This window comes from Camelus ferus, chromosome 20 (genome assembly GCF_009834535.1).
Source record: "Camelus ferus isolate YT-003-E chromosome 20, BCGSAC_Cfer_1.0, whole genome shotgun sequence".
Lineage (NCBI taxonomy): Eukaryota > Metazoa > Chordata > Mammalia > Artiodactyla > Camelidae > Camelus > Camelus ferus.
Genome location: NC_045715.1, coordinates 20,337,671 through 20,354,544, shown reverse-complemented (window position 1 = coordinate 20,354,544; position 16,874 = coordinate 20,337,671). Strand labels below are relative to the sequence as shown.

The 16,874-nt window shown below is 43.5% G+C and overlaps 2 long non-coding RNA genes across 2 annotated transcripts in view; one reads left to right on the top strand and one right to left on the bottom strand.

The window, feature by feature from the left end:
• LOC116658372 overlaps nucleotides 1-16,874 on the top strand; it is a 68,067-nt gene that overhangs the window by 29,668 nt on the left and 21,525 nt on the right. The gene's annotated exons all lie outside the window — the stretch shown is intronic.
• On the bottom strand, nucleotides 13,184-15,998 carry LOC116658374. Its single transcript, XR_004313757.1, has 3 exons — nucleotides 15,148-15,998; nucleotides 14,950-15,030; nucleotides 13,184-14,435 (listed from the first exon to the last, which is right to left on the bottom strand). It is a non-coding gene; the product is annotated as an uncharacterized LOC116658374 (long non-coding RNA).

Here is a 16,874-nt window from a genome sequence, read left to right as displayed (position 1 = left end):
CATCTCTTTATGAGTTTATTTTAGTAAAAGCAAACAATATTTTTGAACATAAAAAATGAAATCTTAAAAAAATTTTTATTTAATTGTGGTAAAATAAGGGAGAGTTGGTGTAGCTCAGTGGTAGAGGGCATGCTTAGCATGCACGAGATCCTGGGTTCAATCTCCAGTACCTTCGTTAAAAACAAACAAACCAACCTAATTACCTCCCTACAGGAAAAAAAAAGCCAAAAAATAATTAAACTTGTAAAATACACAGAACATGAAATTTACCATCTTTTCTGTTTTGGGCGGTACAGTGCAGTAGTGTTAAGGACATTCACACTGTGGTGCAGTCACCACCTCCCTCCATTCCAGAACTCCTTTCATCTTGCATGACTGAAACTCTGTACTCATTAAACAACAAATCCCCTGTCCCCACTTCCCCTCGCCCCTGGCAGCCACCATCCTACTTTCTGTCTCTATGAATTTGTCTACTCCATGTACGTGGAATCTTGTATTTGTCTTTTTGTGGCAGGCTTATTTTAGCTAGCATATTCTCAAGGCTCATCCGTGTTGTAGCACATGTTAGAATTTTCTTTCTTTTTAAGGCTGAATAATACTCCATTGTATGTATAGACCACATGCTCTTCTGTTCATCCATGACTGGACACTTGAGTTGCTTCCATCTTTGGCTATTGTGAATAATGCTGCTATGAACACGGGTGTATAAATATCTCTTTGAAACTCTGCTGTCAATTATTTTGGGTATATCCCCAGAGTGGAACTGCTGGATCATATGGTAATTCTATTTTGAATTTCTTAAGGAACCACCACACTGTTTTCCATAGTGGCTCCACTATTTTACATTCCCAGCATCAGCGCACCAGGGTTCTAATGTCTTCGCATCCTCACCAACACCTGTTATTTTCTGTTTTGATAGTAGCCATCCTAATGGGCGTGAGGTGGCATAAAACCCTTTTAGAACATGGGTTTTCTAATGGTTTTGATCTCCCCAGCCCCTAACTTTGCATAGAGCCTTAAGTTCCTTAATCACAGTGTTTTTGTCCAAGGAGATTTTTAGGACCATGACCCCCATGATTAGAGAAGGAATACTCTGTTGTCATTTTGACAATCTTTACCAACAAGAAAAATAAACATTTTAATTTATTTTAATTGTGTTTCATTATTAGTGAAGTGGAACTTTTCGCTATAATGTTAACTATGGTTTCTTTGCTGTGAGTTGTGTCTGAATTCCTCACATGGTACAATATAAAGTAGAAATAGCTGCTGAGTACTCTGTGTGCTCGTTACTGTTCTAAGGGCTTTACATGTAGTAACTTGGTTAATCCTGACCCACCGCGAGGCAGGTGCAATTATTACTGTCATTTGATGGAGGAAACAGAGGCACAGAGAGGTCAGTGAACTTGCCCACAGCCCTACCCAGGATGCCTGGATTCAGAGCCTGTGCCCCAACTACAAAATAGACAATATTTTCCTATTTTATGTGTTTGATTTTTTTCTATTAACTATAAAAATGAAAAAAAAAATATGTGGTTAAATTTATCAGTCTACTTCTTTCTTTTGTTGACCCATTTTTTTCTTTCAACCATCCTAGAACATCCTCTCCTTTTCAGAGAATAAAAAATATTGGATATTTTTATATATTAAATGTTTTACATGTGTATGTATTTTCCCAAATAATTGATCATTTCTCCCAAACCATTTATTGAATGATATTTTTTGTTCCACTATTTTGTGATGCCACCTTTCTGTTGCTTTTTGTTTCCTAATTGCTTACTTTTATTTTTTTTTAATGAACATTATATGTTCAATCATCTCTCTGAGGATACTGAAGTCTCCTTCTGGTTTTTATATTCTTTTCACTTCATCCAGCATGAGTCTGTCTCTGGAGTGTTGGTGTTGCTGGCTGCCTTCCTCAGTGTTAGTTTTTGCGTGTTTGGAAATTTTAGTTTCTGGATCATTTCCAGGTTTCTCTCTCTCCCTTCTCTGGTTCCCTAGACCAATAAAGGACAGGCCTCCATGACCACCTTCAGTCCCTCCCAGACCTCCTTCTTCGATTTGCCTCCTCTCCCTCCACAAATCCTCCTTCCCTTCCCCCTTTCACAGAACTTCTCACCTCCCCACGTCTGGTCTGTGCTGGCCTGAACCCTCTTATATCAGCAGATCTCTGGCCTCCTCCAGTAGTTTTGAAGTTATCACAGTGGCCTGGCTAGTCTCTTAAACATCCAGTTTTACTGCAGGGACTGGAGACTTTGGGGACCATGGTGTGTAATGGGGGAGGAAGAAAATTCTTGGGGAGATACCATTTGTGTTTTCCTTTGGTTGTCACTGAGTCAAAAAATAAAATCAGACACTTGCAGCACAGCAAGGGTTAACCTCCTGCCCTGGGCCCCACTGTTGCAGGGGGCTGAGGAAGGAGGTGCTGTGCTAGGAAAGGCAGGCTGTCAGCGTCTATTTGCCTGACGGTTGACAGGCTTCATGCACAAAACTCACCCAAGCAGAAGCAGCAGCCAAGTACAATGAACTTGACCCAATAACAACAAAATTTTGAACATTAAATTGTTAAGTGCTTTTTCTGGTTTGTATATGTGTGTGTGTGTGTGTGTGTGTTTGGTTTTTGGTCTTGCATCAAGCTGTAAACTCCTTGGTTTGCAGAAACCACATTTATCTTGTTCACCATGTGACTAGCATGGAAGAGGAATTCAGGAAATGTCTGTTGACTGAAAGAGTAAGTGGATGTTGTTTGTCACCACCCCTTGTCCAGTCCTGCCTCCATCCCAGGCAAGAAGAAGGCTGAATATCAACCCAGATGCTGTGGTTCTAAAAGGTCTGGGAGACTCTGGTGAGAGAGGTGATGAGGCAGGCTTACTGACCCTGGCAGGTTAACAACAAGGGAAAGAAAGTGCCAGCTGTTAAAAAAACAGGTTGTTTTTCTTACCCTACAGCTGGCTCCTTGGTTCCAAGGACATACCATAGAAGACATTTTACGTTCCACAACTGCTGCATCAATCCCAAGGACATACCCCAGTATCTCTTTTTGTTCTCTCCCCACCCACCCCGAAGTTTCTGTTTTAGGTCTAAGCTCCAGAAGAGGAAAGAACCAGTACTAGAAGGTGATTGGCACCACTGGAACGAAGATAACCATGGCAGAGCCTTCCAGTAAGAGACCCTGTGGTCCATTCGGGGGCTGAAACCATCTCAACCGGCTACTTAGCTGATGGCTCCCTGCTAAGTTGTTTTCTTTGTTTTGCTTTTTATCCTTCTCTCTCTCTGAGCAATAAAGCACCTCTTTTTTTTTTTTTTTTCCTCACTTTGTCCCTCTGCCTCTACTGAGAATTCTTTCTCAGTTAGCAGGCAAGGACCCACATGTTTGTGGGGGCTTGCCCACCCATTTGGTGGGCTTTCCAATTTCTATCCCCTCACATTGGGCCCCGCAGGCATGGCTTGGGTGTCCCTCTAATGAAGTGGATCACAAAAGAGAGGAAAGGCATCTCCCTGCTGGGCATAGGCACTCCCCACCCCCTGCAGATTTGGTGTCTTAAGGGCTCCAATACAGTGGGAGTGATGTTCAGCAGGAGATAGAGACAGAGTTACAATATACCTGGATGACTGGATTTATTAAAATTTGGGTTATTACCTTAAGATGGCCCCATTTGCATATCCTTGTAGGCTAGTGAGACCCAGGGAAACTCAGGTTATGTTTTTGAACTCAACCTTGAAATCCTACTTGCACCACAGACTAGTTACTACCGCTGGGATGAGAGCCCCTTGTTCTGTCCGGGATAGTGGCAGCTGCAGCAGCACTGGGGGAGTCCTGCTGCAAGGCGGGCTAAAAGTTCAAGCAGAAGGACAATAGAATACAGCTTCAGTAGCACTTCTGGGCATGTTAATTTCTCTGTGATGCCCTGGAAGATATGAGGTAAGTGGGTGGGGCTGGTATTCGGAAAGCAAACAGTGGCTCTGATTTAAGGCAGATGAGCTTCTAAAAGGTTTGAACCTCTTCTTCAATAACAGGGAAATCTTGAGGGAAGGGGCCAGAGCACCTTCAGAGTTCCAAGCCTGGGGATGTCCCCTTACAGGTGGGACCATAGACGGGAGTAGGAAGGGGGAAGCTATTCAGCCTTTTGAGGAAATCTAAGACAGGTGTTTCCTTCCCTTCAAGCCCAGGGAAAGGGGCTTCAGAGGACCCTTCAGAAAGTTTAATGTCTGTTTCCTGCGGCATGGAGGAGAGGGTGAGTGGGTGGCTGGCTCGTCCTAAAAATCAAAAAAACAGGCAGCTAGCTGGCTGCCCTGATGGTGGAACAAGAGAGGTTGCCAGGTTGAAGGGCTGCTCGCCTTCCCAGATTCCAGCTCCGGATTCCTGACGTTTCCTGTGGGCCAGACGTGGGACGAGTGAGAGAGAGCTGATGCAGGATGATGTTAGAACCTGTCTGAGGGCATCCCCTGGAGGGGTTTGGTGAGCCTAATAGAGCCCTGCCAGATTCAGAGACTAAAGAAAGAAATGTAGTTGATCAGCTTAAGAAAGGCATTTGCTGGCATCAAAGATTAGAGAGTGAGAAATCCTAGCTATGTGAAGGAATTGTCCCCCCAAAAGAATCCACAAAAGTGCCTAATTGGGGGCAGAGGGGTATAGCTCAGTAGTAGAACATGTGCTTAACATGTACAAAGGTCCTGGGTTCAATCCCTGGTACCTCCATTAAATAAATAAACAAACCTAATTACCTCCCCTGCCAAGTGTGTGTGTGTGTGTGTGTGTGTGTGTGTGTATAATTTAATTAATTTATAAATAATAAATTATAAATATATATTCATTAATTATTTTTAAAAAGTGCCCAACGAAAGGAAGGCTCTGCTACATCTGGAAACCCAAGGAGTACTTATGCCATCTCACAGTAGTTCTAACCAAATAAACCCTGTCCTGGCCCCTTTGGGCCTCTCACTCTCATCACTCCAACCTATGCTGGGATCCAAGGTCAAAGTTTAGTATGATGAGGGAGGAAAGACAGAAGCATGCATAAGGATGACCTGTATGGTTAGTATACAGGTGCAGCTGCTGGAGGGGAAAAAACTGTATGGTTTAAAAACAAACAAAAAAAAATAGAAAAAAGTTAATGTATTTCAAGTGGAATAGTTCCAGCATAAGGACTCTGGGGCTGGATATAGTAACGCCGCCATGTTGGGTTCCCCAGATCCTTCTATCTTGCTGTTTTGCCATTCCCTAGAATGCTGCTCATCCCCACATCCTCTGGGTCCTTACTCCAGCCAGTGGGAAGAGGGAGGGGGAGAGGGGAGCAACACCCCTGCTTTCCAGAGCATCACCAAAAAGTTTTCACTCACTTTACTTAGACCCTGTTGCCTGAAAGTTAGTCACATGGCCACATGTAGCTTCAAAGGATGCTGGGAAATGTAGTCTTTATGCTGGGCGGCCACAAGTCCAGCAAAAAATTGGAAGTCCTATTAATAAGGAGGACAAGGGGAACAGATATTGGGGGACAATAGTTTCTGCTACAAAGTATGAAGTGGAAAGTGAGAGATCACCACACACTTCAAGTCCCACTGAGGGCAGCTGGTCTGTGTGCCACACAAAGGAAGGGAAGAGCTTTGAATTTAAATGAAGTTTGAAGTTTTTATCATTACATAAAACCAAACCATTTAATTACTGAACTTTTTTGAGAATTAGACCAGATGACCTTTGATTACCTACAAATGACTAGAGAGGTCATAGAACCTGCTTTAAATGTCCATCAAAGGGCAGAAGGAGAATGGGTCCCACAAAATGGTTTTAGAGGGACAAAGAGAAATGAAAATAAAATTGCTTCTGGATCCCACCTTCTATGAGTCAGAGTACGCTAGGCTGCAGTAATAAAAACACCTTGGAGTTTCAGACCTTAACATAATACAAATGTATTTCTTACATAACACTCCTGGGCAGGTTTGTACTCCAAGGGCAGCTGTCCTCATGGTCAATTGGACTGAGAGCGGCTCTGCCGTTTTCAACTTAGGGCTTCCAAGGTCACCTTGGGTGTCAAGGTCTCAGTCAGCCAGAAATGAGAGAGAAAGAAGGACTGTGGGACGTTTGTAATAGACCAGCCCTGGAGTTTGGTATGTACACTTCTGCTCACATTCCATTGGAAATGATTGGTTATGTGACCAAACGTGTTTGGAAGGGTGGCTGGGAAATGCAGTCTGTGTACCCCAAGAAGAGAGGATTTTGGTATGTAGCCGATAAGTGGTCTCCACCATTATTCCCCATGATTTTTCTTACTCAGTGTATAGTTGTTAACAATGTGATGGTTTTAATGAGTCACCAAAAATCTAAAACCTTTGGACCAGGAATGATTTCTGGTAGTATTGTGCCAGGTATAGAGAATGAACCATTCAGTATGCTGGCTGGAACTTTCCTCTAAGACACTGGATGATTAACAGAGACATAAAAGGGAGAAAGATAAGGAGGCTGGTACAAAGCCTGTGTGTCCTGCACCAGCAATATCCCTGGCATCAGTGCAGACTGGGCTCTGGGGCAGGATGCTTGGGGTGGTGCCTACACTGGGTTTGGAACTGTGGAGCGCTTCAGAACCAAGCTGTTAAATTTCACAGTAAATGTTCGAATGGAAATGAGAATATCCACATGTAGGTGGTGTTAGAAACCTCTTCACAGAAAAAGGAAAAGAAAGGTTATTTCACATAAAAGAGGACAGTTTGGTTCACCCCATCAAATCAGGAGTGGTCCACACATCTCCCATGATTAGTGACACCAAGGAAGAAAGTACAAAAAAAAGGAAGCCTAAAACATTTGCAAGAACGATCATGGAGGATTGGCCAGGGCTGCAGTGCTCAGTAAGGCTGAGGACCCAACGCCTCAGAGCAGCATCCAGGCAGTGTCTTTAAAGTCTGCTGAAACTAATGGGGAACCAGCCCCACTAGGAGAGCACTTCTGGATCCACTGTCTAATCACTGTTGTAGTCAGGATGGCCTTTTTCTGGCAAAGTGTAACAGTGCACTGAACAATTCCTGGTGACAGAGAAAATATGATCTGCTGAGAGGTGTCTGGAAATAGCCGGCAGCCACTAGCATGAGCCACCAGGATCTTTTTAGGATCAAGCAGCATGACACCTCCAAATTCTAGGGGCAGGGGAAGGTGTAGCCCAACAATATGGTTTTATGAAACAGCCCCCACCACAAGTGCCTAGAATGCTCCAGAGTCTTCCATGGGTGACTCTAAGGGAGCCACAGCCCTGCAGTAGGAGCGTGAATGGGGTTGGCCCTGCCTCTGTAACTCCAAACCAGCTTGTCACCCTCATGAATGATGCTCCCATGGCCTATAGAGATAGTGGCACAAGTCACACACTGTTCAGAGCAACCCTCTCCCATTTTCCATTTTGTTTTCAACCTGCTCCTGTTCCTGGTTGGTCCTGACGGAGCTCCCTCACCTCTCCTACACTTGCCTGGGAACTCAGGCCCCATGGCTAGACACTCAGCTCTCTCCCAGGCCTTGTCTCCGGCCCGGCCCCTCAGCCCTTCCAACTCTCATCCTCTACGGTAAGATACTCTACTCTAGTCAGCCCCTGAGGACTGGTTCAGGTCTAGATGGAACTGAGACAGAGCAGGACCCTGTGGGGTCCTCCCTGGTACAAATCCTCTCCATGTCCTCCGTTTCTTCTTTGTAGGAAATAGGCTTCTTTCAGCCTCCTAGACCTTTCCTGAGTTCCAAAGGGCAGATTCAAACAGTTGCTAAATCTGTGAAGGGAGGAACAGTCAGGAATCAATGGTGCAGCCTTGCAGCCAGGTCCTAGTTCCTCCTCAAGGAATATACATAATAATACATATACACCCATGAAACCATCACCACAATCAAGACAGTGAACATTCCCCAAAGTTTTCTTGTTTTCTTTTGTTCTTTGTAATCCCCTTCCTCCTGTCTCTCCCCACCCCCATTCCTAAGCAACCACTGATCTACTTCCTGTCACTATAAGTTAATTTGCATTTGCTAGACTTTGATAAAAATGAAACCATACAGGTTGTACTTTTTTTTTCTTCCTTTGACCTGGCTTCTTCCACTCTGGCTGTCCATTTTCAAGAGACATCATTCTGATGAAAGACAGTTTAGCTCAGAGAATCCTGCCAAGAGCTCATGCCTGTGCAGTGACGAGGTGTCATGTATTATGGTTGGACTGTATAATTTCTCTATAAGGATGCCAAATCTACTTTCTGCTTAATGGATCTCTTTTAATCAACAAGAATCATTTGCACTCTGAAGTTTTTGCCAGAATATGTAACCTTGAACATCACTCCTTCCTAGCCAATTCTTAATCAAAAATTCAGTTAAGTGAAACAAAGCCTGTGTAGCCTTCCTTGAACAATTGCTCCCAGTCTGTGGATTGTGTAATTACAGACAATCACCGCGCTGTGGATTTAGATTGCATTGTTCTAACCCTTTACAGAATCTCTTATAATGAATTGTGCTTTGACATTATGCTATCAGCTTGCAGGGACTCAATATGAGTTGGGTATAATGCTGAAGAATTTGTAGATAAAATGGTATGTCTAGAATTTGTTTAAAAAGACCTCCAGAGGAAAAAAAATGTGGTATGGGTAATTAAGTGAGTTTGGCCAAATTTTGGCAGTTGTGGAAGCTTTGTGATAGATCCAAGAAGATTCATTGTACTCTTCTCATTGCGCTTGGTGGGTTTGAAAATTATCATCATAAGCAGAGTTTTTTAAAACAGTTGTAAGAAATTCATCATTGTCTTTATTATAGGGATATTGTCTTAAGATTTTGTTTACTTATCACTACAATATACTTTTAAAAATAGTTTTTGTTGTTGTTTTTGTCTTTTGGGGGGTGAGGGGTAATTAGGTTTATTTACTTATTTACTGGAGTAACTGAGGATTGGACCCAGGACCTCATGCATATTAGGCATGCACTCTACCACTAAGCTATACCCTCCCCTCAACTACAGTATACTTTTGATGAAAAACTAAGGGTAATTTTAAGACTTAAATAAAATAATATTTATCTCAATCCAATGTCTAGTATAGAGTAAACACTTAGTAAATAACAGTCTTTTTTTACTGTATGATGATTTCATCAGAATTGATTTGTGGGTATTAGCAGACTGACCTATTTGGAACTTGGAGGTTTCCTTTAATGATGGGCAAAGAACAAAGGGGAAGAAATGTCTTCCTTCTGAGAGACATTGTAGTTTTCTGGGAGCTGACTGGATATATAGAATTTCTGGAAGAAGCTTTAAGATTTTCAGAGTCTTGATCCAGAAGATGAAATTTTAGTATGAAATATTTCAACCCAGAATGCATAACTAGCTTAGTATTTTAAAATATATACAAAGTTATCACATCCATAAGCCAAAATAGATAAATTATATGATCATCTAGATTATCGACATTTACTAAAATTAAACAATTAATCCTGTAAGTATACAAAAAAAGAATTCTGAAAACCTAGGAATAGAAAGATATTTCCTTACCATGCTAAAGAATGTCTATTTCAAGCCTCTTTAGCAAGTGGTGCTGGGAAAGCTGGACAGCCACATGTAAATCAATGAAGTCAGAACACTCCCTCACACCATACACAAAAACTAACTCAAAATGACTTAAAGATTTAAAACAACCCAATTAAAAAAATAGGCAGAAGACCTAAATAAGCAATTCTCCAATGAAGACATACAAATGGCCAATAGGCACATGGGAAAAAAAGAATGCTCAATGTTGCTAACTATTAGAAAAATGCAAATCAAAACTACGAGGTATCATCTCACACCAGTCAAAATCAACATCATTAAAAAGTTCACAAAGAATAAATGCTGGACAGGCTGTGGAGAAAAGGGAACCCTCCTATACTGTTGATGAGAATGTAGTTTGGTGCAACCATTATGGAAAACAGTAAGGTGATTCCTTTAAAAACTGAAAATAGATTTACCCTATGATCCAGCAATCCCACTCCTTGGCATATATCTGGAGGAAACTCTAATTCGAAAAGATACGTGCACCCCAATGTTCATAGCAGCACTATTTATAAGAGCCAAGACATAGAAGTAACTTAAATACCCATCGACAGATGATTGAATAAAGAAGATGACTGGATTGTGGTATATTTATACAATGAAATAGTACTCAGCCATAAAAAAGAATAAAGTAATGCCATTTGTAGCAACATGGATAGAATTGGAGATTGTCATACTAAGTGAAATAAGCCAGAAGGAGAAAGAAAAATACCGTATGAAATCATTTACATGTAGAATATTAAAAAAGACACAAATGAACTTATTTTCAAAACAGAAACAGACCCACTGACATATAAAACAAACTTGTGGTTGCCAGGGGGAAAGGGATGGGGAGGAATAAATTGGGAGTTTGGGATTTGCAGATACTAACTACTATTATATGAAATAGATAAACAGCAAAGTCCTTCTGTACAGCACAGGGAGCTATATACAATACCTTGTGATAGCTTATAATGAAAAAGAATAAATCACTATGCTGTACACCAGAAATTAACACAACATTGTAAATTGACTATACTTCAATTAAAAAACTAATCAGAAACAGCCCAGGTGTCCAGCAATGGGAGACTGGTTAAACACCCAACCCTGGTATATCTACCAATGGAATATTATCAAAAAGGTCTGAGGAAGAGTTTTATGTACTCTGGTATGGAAGGATATCCAGAGTATTTAGTTCAAATTTAAAAAGGAAAGAGCAAGATATATATATACGTATGTATATGTACATATATATAAAATATGCTTTTTCGTGTAAGAAAGGAGAAAATAAAAGTACATTTACATAAAGAAAAATTGGAAAGATAAATAATTCACTATTATAATAAAAATGGTTACATACAGGGGCAAAGTGAGAGAAAACGGAGGGTGGGTAGGGGATGGGAGTGATATTTCTCATGTACCTGTTGATATCATTTTCATTTAAAACTACATAAATGTGATGTCTACTAAAAAGATTGAAATCTTAAAGATCCATACATGATTTATTAAAAGCAAAGAATTCTGAGAGCAAATATTCAGGGAATGCATCAAAAATAGTTGGGTTTAAAAAAAAGTAGTTGGGTTTTATTTTTCTGAGCAAGTCTCTCCTCTGTTTCAATTCCCTTCTTTTTATTAAAAAAAAAAAAATCCAAACCTTGGAGATATTTCACAAAAATCCTGCCAAGGAAAATGCCAAGAATTCAATGGGCACAGGAGCCCACAATGCAATAAAGAGAAAGCCATGGAATGTTCTGCCTGGCTTGAGAAGCATTTTTATCATTTTTGGTTTATAAAATGTACATGAAATATCACATTCCTTATTTTTTTCTCAATCAAATGGAATTTGCTGTGTCCCAAACTGCCAGACTGAGAGGAAATTCAACCCTAGTCATTAGTGGGGCTCCCTCCTCTCTTCATGAGCCTGTAAAATATCAGGGGTGTATGCAGGGCCAGGAAACCCAAGAGCAGGGCCAGGTCCTTAGTAACTAGTAGCAGCTGTCTTAGCTTGTGCTGCTATAACAAAATACCATAGACCAGGTGGCTTAAAGAACACACATTTCCTTCTCACAGGTCTGGAGCCTGGAAGTCCAAGATCAAGGTGCTGGTGGATTCAGTCTGGAATTTTCTTCCTGGTTTGCAGAAGTCCCCCTTCTCACTGTATCCTGACATGGCAGAGATAGAGGGGGGCTTTGGTTTCCTCCTATTCTTATAAGGGCACTAATTCTATCATGGGGGTTCCACCCTCGTGACCTCATCTAATCAAATTACCTCCCAAAGGCCCCACCTCCAAATACCATCACAGTGGGGATTAAGCTTCAATATGTGAATTTTGGAGTGACACAAATATTCAGTCCGCAGCAGCAGCCATTGTTTCTGTTGCTCCCTCTTATTTCAGAGGCTGCTGTCACATCCTGGGGTCCTCTGGGTCAGCACTGGGGTCCCAGCACTGCCCTTTGCAGATGTCCATATCATTGACAGCAGAGTCTCCGGGCGGGAGACCCTGGCTGGGAAAAACCATGCCCATCCTCTCTGGGCATTCTCCAGCAATCTTTCAGCCTGGGTGGGCTCTGGGAAAAATTAGGGGCCTGGGTCTCCACCACTCATTGGGGGAAGGGACCAAATTTCCAGATCCTAGAGAATCTCAACCTCTCTGCTCAGCACACACCCACAGCACACTTCTGTCTCAGCCTAGGTGTTTGCACATAATCCAAATGCCAACAGCCACCCACCCTCTGCCTACCCAAAACAGAAGCTCAGAACTGGGAACAAAAGCTTTATAACTTTCTCAGTATGAGAGAAATGAGGGAAACAGACATAGTATAACAAGAACAAAAAAAAAATAATTCCACAATAAATCATCCTGCCACAAGCCTGGCAGCTAAAAGAATTCTAATGGAATGAAAAGTTGGGAAATTTTGTACCCGCATTGGCAAAGTGAGCTAAGGAGATGGATTCTTATGGAGCCAAGGAGCTGCTCATCATGGATGTGAAGACTCTGGTCCAGGTGAAGATTCAGCTGTTCCTGTTACCTGTCGCTGCATAACTACTCCAAAAAACCATCAACTACTGCCTCATATCTCATGATTTTATCTATTAGTTTAGCAATTCTTCTACTCCTACTGATGTCGACTGAGGTCGCTCAGGGATATCAGTTGGCAGATAGGCTGGTCCAGAGTATTCAAGACAGCCTCCCTCACATTCCTGTCTCCTTGGTGGGGACAACTGGGCTCTGCTGGTGGTTGACCACAGTGCTGGGCATGGCTGCTCCAGCCTGCAGTCTCAGGGACTTTGGACTTCCTGCATGGAGGCTCAGGGCTCCCAGGGTACTGTTCCAAGAGACAGAAAGTGGAAGTTGCCTAGGTCTGGAAATTGACTCGGCCTCACTGCCACTGATTTTTGTTGATCAAAAAGCCATAGAACCCCCCCAGATTCAAGGAGACCCCACTTCTCAATGGGACAAGTAGCAAAGGTTGTGTAGCCACCTTGAATCCCAGCAGTGGATAGAATTAGCCTCCTTCTTTCAGGTGATTCCAGGTGAGTTGAGACCTGCCACTGCAATGGCATCTGTGAAACTTGGTGGCTCTAGAGACAATACAAAGAAGACCTCAGACTTGATCAACAATGTCTGTCTGGTTGACGTGAGCAGCCCACAGGTCTTACCGTTGGATTTACAGATACTAATGCTCATACTCAAGAGTCTGGCCAGTATTTGATGGAGGCAGCAAATTGGGGGCTCTCAATAACACAAACTCATCTAATCCATTTTAGTTTCTGAAGGAGCCGAAAATTGCAGTTCAATTCAGGGCGCCATTAAACAGGTGATCGAAAAGAATATTGATTCACAGCAGATGTCAGGAATGAAAGAGCAGAAAGTCCTTCATAACTTAAATCCTATCCTGCCTCCCCTTCTCTTGATGAAACAAGAGCAAGGATCCCACAAGGAGGGCGCTGAGCAAAGGGGGCACAGATGATAAAAGACATTCCACCGCCTCACTCCATTGTGTCTCATCTTTTGCACTTAAATCTTTTAAAAAATACTTTATACAAATATTCACACAGAAAAGCATATAAATCCAAATGACCTTTCACACACTGAGCATATCCCTGCAACCAGCACCTAGATTAAGGACTAGAACATTCCCGGGGTGGGGGTAGGTTATAGCTCAGTGGTAGAGCACATGCTTAGCATGGACGAAGTCCTGGGTTCAATCCCTGGTACCTCCATTAAAAAGAAAACAAAAAACAAAAAAACATTCCCAGGATGCCAGGGGCCTCCCTCAAGTCCCATTTGAGTCACTCCCTCCACAAAGGGTAGCCTGGACTTGAGCTTTTTAGAAACGGAATCATACACTTAGTGCTCTTTTGCACCAGCTTTTTGCCTGCAGATTCACTGCACTGTCACATGGATGATTTATTCTCTTCACTGAGAAATACCCACCGCATGAATCTGCTACAACTCTCCTCCCCACTGTCCCGTGGAAGGGTGTTGGGGCTGTTTCCAGCTTAGGCTGCAGCATGTTCCCTGGGGGCCTGGGCGCATCTGTGTCCGGAGCAGCTCTCTCCCATCTCTGGCTGAGGCCCAGGGCTCCGCTTTGAGGCCTCTGAGGTCCCGCATGGGGAGGACTACACCGGGACTCAAAGAAGCCAGACAGAGGTCTCCCTCTCAAGCCACAAACCTTTCTGCCATTTCTGCCCCTCCCCCAGGGCTCAGCCCCAAGGACCTCTAGGACCCACAAATGTCCACAGCTGCATCCCTTCCCTCTGCCTTCCAGTCCAAGGAGGTTGCTCTCAGTCTCCAGGAGGTTGCTCTCAGTCTCCATTTCTAAGGGCCGGGCTTATGCTGCAAATCCATTCACTTCCTTCAAGGGTCTAGTGTTTGAAACTTAGGAGCCACAAGAGGATCAGCAGGCCCCCACCTCCTGCCAGCTCTTCCCACTGAAATAGGAGGGAAGGGGACAGGCACAACCATTAAAAGAATATCACAGCAACTGAGGATAGGACATAAACTGGTTAAAACTCGACTAGGCCCAACTTCCAGTAAACCTTGAGGCCCATTTGACTTCCAGTCGACCTTGAGCTTCATTACACACTTATTGTAATACATTAGCATGGTAAATGGCACTCCCAAAGGCGCCATGACAGTGCCAAGGCTGACCATAAAAGGTCAAAAAGTGGGTGGTGGCCCAATTCCTAGGAATCCCCACCCCTTCACCAAAGTAGCTGGAATAATCTGCCCGCTTGTTAGCATAGGAAGTTACTGAGCTCATAGAAACTAAAACCCTGCACCTCACCGCACTCTCTCTTGCCTTCAGAGACGACCCGCATTCTGTCAACGGAGTGTGTATCTCCCTGAAGAAACTTGCTTTCACTCTACTGTGGCTCGCTCTTGAATTCCTTCCTCTTTGAAGCCAAGGATCCTCACTAGGCAGGGCGTGTCCCAGGGGCTTACCTGAGATCTGGGACGGGACCATCCTCTCGCGCCCCACTTCCTGCAACACCACTTCCACTCCTCCTTCCTCCCATCGCTTGCCTGTAACATAGGCAGCACTATGTTGAACGTGGTTCTTTTTCTAGAAAAGCCAGGTATTTTTCTCAGCCTGTACCTGAGAATAAAGCTGCGAAGACCCTGAAATTCCTTCAGACTTACTTGATGGCCTCTAATGGCATCCAGTGTTTGGACCCAAGCAGGAGGCTTGCGGTGCTTTACAAGGAGCCAGAGTTTGGTGGTGTTTGCAGAGTTCAAGCTGGAAAGGTCCCCTTGGACATGTCTTGCCCGGCTCAGACTCTCTGCCAGCCAGCAATCACCCTGCTCTGCGCTCCCTAGTTCCTCTCCTGCGCACCTGAAACCGGGTCAGCCACCACCCTTCCTCAGATACTCTCTCCTGCCCCAGGCAGCATCTTCCCTGAGCCTCCTTAAACCATGCACCACCAGCAGCCCCACCTGTGGTGCCCAGAGCATCCGATGGGAGCAGGAAGTATTTGTCAGCTTCCAGGCCTCTCCATCCTAGTGGAGGTGCCTCCTGGAGGGCAGTGTAGCCAATCTAGATGCTCCCCACACTGACTCCACCCCACATCCCTCTCCACCCACTGCCTGGACCTCCAAAGCTTCGGGACCACTCACGAGCTTTGTTACTCGGTGATGCGGACAGACAGAACCTGAGCCACAGCGGGAGATGAAGTTGACTATGTAAACTGGGAAAATGGAGGCCTGATTCAATACCATAATCATACAGAAACGAGGTCAGGTGTGCACACACACCAAAACCCCGGAGGCTGAACTTCCAAGATGTGGAAAGGGTGCCCCCTGGTGGCATTTCCAGAGGTTCCTCACGAAACTACAAGTCCAGCCCAGGCCAAACATCCTAGCACAGCCATCTGCTCTATCAAGCAGGACTGAAAGACTTCGTTTGCTGCAAGGCCAAGTTATGACGCCTGGCATTCTCTGTCCTGAGGTAACACTCAGTTCCAGGAAGAATTGGTTTCTGGGACAAACTTACACGGGCACCTTGGGAGACAGTCTGGCCGGGCGGGGAGCCCAGTGTGTCTGGTGCTGGGGGAGGCAGCCTGTGTCTGTTCCTCAGTCCCACTGGGCCTGATCACCAGCTATTCCGCGGAAGGGAGCCAGGGCCTCTGGGTGGGGCAGAGGCTGCTTCTCACTGCCCCTTAATTCATAGCCAAGAGGCCACACAAGCTGGAGATCTGGTTCTGTTTATATTGCAAAAGAGGCACTGCTGGGTATGCAGTTCCCTATTTGGTTCACCTTGCCCATGGCACTGAGAAATATCCGGGGGCAGCTGGAGACGGAGGAGTGAGGAACCAGAGAGGGTAGATAGAAAACTTGGAAATGAACCTGGAAACTAAATTTCCAAAATTCACAAAAACTAACACTGAGAAAGCCAGCTAGCAACATCAACACTCCAGAGACAGATTCATGCCAGATGAAGTGAAAAGAACAGAACAACCAGAAAGAGACTTCAAAATCCTCAAAGAGATGATTGAACGTATAATGTTCATTAAAAAAAACAAGGAATTGGAAAATAAAAAGCAACAGAATGGTACCACCACAAAACTGTGGAACAAAAAATATCATTCAATAAATCGACTGGGAGAAATGATTGTTTGAAAAATACATACATATATAAAACATCTAATGCACCAAAAATTTTTTTTCTATTATATGAAAAGGAGAGGATGTTCTAGGATGGTTGAAAGAAAAAAATGGGTCAACAAAAGAAAGAAGTAGACTGATAAATTTAACCACATATTTTTTTTTTCATTTTTATAGTTAATAGAAAAAAATCAAACACATAAAATAGGAAAATATTGTCTATTTTGTAGTTGGGGCACAGGCTCTGAATCCAGGCATCCTGGGTA